The sequence below is a fragment of the Lissotriton vulgaris genome, unplaced genomic scaffold (genome assembly GCF_964263255.1).
Source record: "Lissotriton vulgaris unplaced genomic scaffold, aLisVul1.2 SCAFFOLD_10218, whole genome shotgun sequence".
NCBI lineage: Eukaryota > Metazoa > Chordata > Amphibia > Caudata > Salamandridae > Lissotriton > Lissotriton vulgaris.
Window position 1 is genome coordinate 51452 of NW_028247133.1, and position 3007 is coordinate 54458.

General features: G+C 41.9%; 1 pseudogene; it reads left to right on the plus strand.

The window, feature by feature from the left end:
* The first annotated feature begins 859 nt into the window (after positions 1-859).
* LOC147665624 (protein NDRG1 pseudogene) lies at positions 860-2400 on the plus strand (annotated as a pseudogene).
* Positions 2401-3007: the final 607 nt, after the last annotated feature.

The following is a 3007-nucleotide window of genomic DNA, read 5'->3' on the forward strand; positions in this document are numbered from 1 at the left end:
GACTCTGGGCAAAGCATTTAATTTCCCCATCCCTGGAAAAAACATAAATTTGACTTGTGTACTATAATCTAGTGTTCACATGAAGCACTGTGATCCCCTTCGGCCAGGTTTGCGCAATATGAAAACTACAAAAGTGGATACAATGGTGGGTGAACACCCTGGGACATGTCTGGGTGCCCAGACTTCCCCTCGCAAGCCAGGACCTCTGTCATACAATCTAGGCTTTCTAGCCACCAGTACCAGGCCTTCCACCCAGCATCGTCTAAGCAGGCAGACTGTTAGGCTATTAGGCAAAATGTTAATGCTAAGAAATCATAGCAACCGAACATATCCTCCCACTCAAGAACCACTCTCCATTCATTTCACCACTGGGCATCTGTGCTCATTAGGCAAAATGATACTGCTAAGAAATCATAGCAACCGAACATATCCTCCCACTCAAGAACCACTCTCCATTCATTTCACCACTGGGCATCTGTGCTCCTTTGCTTCGTGAAGGTCTGATACACAAGGCCTAACCTGCTAATTCCTTGTCTTTGTGTCTTATATTATAGAGCATCAGATGTCATTTTTTGCATTTCATTCTAGAAGTCTCATTGGTTTAAGTACCATGCACTAGCTGTGCTTCACGTAGACTTTCACCTGTCACTGTGTGTGCCGCACAATGCCTTTCAGCAGTGTGCGCCTAATGCATTCTGGGCACCTCTTTCTATTCCTTTACTTTGTATGCCTCTAGCTCAAATACCTTTCTTGTGTTCAGGAATGAAGTAAAAGGCACAGTTTACATCTCATGTGCTTAGAGCACCATAAATCTGAGTCCCTTAATTAGCATTACACCAGCATTGGTACAGTCGTCCTGGGAAAGTGTACTCCGGACAGGGCAGTTTCCACAGTAGCGGTCTGAGACAATCACACGATCCACAATTTTGATCGTACTTGAGGATGTGACCGAGGTTAGACCTCTGATAACAGAAGAGGGAATCTCGGTTATCTTTCCAGAGCTCGAAATTCAGGAGCAAAGCATTGAAACAGCACATGGAATCCTCCATGTTACAATGTGTGGGACCCCAAAGGTTAACAGACCTGTCATCTTGACCTACCACGATATAGGACTCAATCATAAAACCTGTTTCAATCCGCTCTTCAATTTTGAAGACATGCAGAAAATATCACAGCATTTTTCAGTTTGTCACGTGGATGCACCGGGTCAACAAGAGGGTGCGCCATCTTTCCCAGCTGGATATGTCTATCCTTCTATGGATCAGCTTGCTGAGATGCTTCCAGGAGTTGTTCAACAACTTGGTTTAAAGAGCATTATTGGAATGGGAATTGGAGCAGGCGCCTATGTCCTAACCAGATTTGCTCTCAATCATCCGTCAATAGTGGAAGGACTTGTTCTTATTAACATCAACCCCTGCAGTGAGGGTTGGATGGACTGGGCAGCAGCTAAAATTTCTGGTGGACTCATGCACTTCCGGATATGGTCATATCACATTTATTTTCAAAGGAGGAAATCCACAACAACCACGATCTGATCGTGACTTATCGCCAACATATTTTGAATGGCATAAACCGGGACAATCTTCAACTTTTTGTCAAGTCCTATAACAGCCGAAGAGATCTAGAAATTGAGCGCCCGTTTCCTGGAGGACCTAATAATACTCTTAAGTGCCCATCGTTGCTCGTTGTTGGTGATAATTCCCCTGCTGTTGATGCAGTGGTGGAGTGCAACTCAAAACTGGTTCCTACATAGACCACACTCTTAAAGATGTCAGACTGTGGAGGATTCCCACAAGTTGTTCAGCCAGCAAAACTTGCAGAAGCATTTAAATACTTCGTTCAAGGCATGGGTTACATGCCTTCAGCAAGTATGACCCGGCTTATGAGGTCCCGCACAGCTTCTGGGGCCAGTGTAACGTCAATGGAAGGCAATAGAAGCCGATCCCATACCGGAGAGGGTTCAAGAAGCGGTTCTCACACCAGCGAAGGCAACCGAAGCAGAACTCAAACTTCTGATGGCAACAGAAGTCACACAAACTCCAATCTCACTCCCAACTCTGGTAGTAACGCTACACCCATGGAAGCGTCTTGCTAAGTCAGTCTTCAGCGTACTAATATTTCAGCTCTACTACTAAATGACTGACCACTGTGCATTGCATCTCGGATTGTTTGTTTTTTTACGAAGATCGTGATTGGCCAGAGGTTTGCAGGAACCGAGTAAAATAATTGTTTGGCTAGCTAGTCAGAACACTGTTATAAGTCATCGTAAATACCTGGAGTTTATCACTCAGTAACCGATGCCAAAGCTTAAAACATTTGCCAAATGTTGTACAGATGATATGGAAACCAATTTTACATGACCCATTCACTTGTCTTCCTGTTTAAAGTTAGTCGCCTGCTCGTGTGAGCTTTTTGTCCCCGAACAGCAATGCATGACGGTTACTTATTTAAGTTATGGAACACCTAAACCTTGAGTTTCAGACTCTCATGTACATAATTAATTACACATTTTACACTGTTTAAAAAGTTGTTCCTTTTCTAATTAAATAGTATACCTATTTTCTATACTGAATATATATATGTACATTATTATAATATTGATAATTAACGTTGATTTATTTTTTGAAAAATCAAATCTTTGCACACAGTGTGCAAATTCCTAACGCAAACTAAATGCTCCAATGCATTTGAATGTTTCATAAGGTGACGTCTTTAAATCGGTTTTTATTTTTAGCCATCTGGAATTTAAAATGTATTAAAGCATTATGATCTCCATGGCATTACTACTAACATTTGAACTCATGTGTATGTTTAGCGAATCATTCCTACTACAGTAGGTGGCACGCCATACAGTTCTTTCTAATATTGTGCGGAAATGTTTATAGCCAATAAGATTATATATTCTGCCGCATTCCATCTCATGACAGCGAAAGATGAAATTAAGCAACTTATCACTACTACAGTATGACTTGTGCATGCCAGTATGTTTCTAAATGGTTAGATGCAA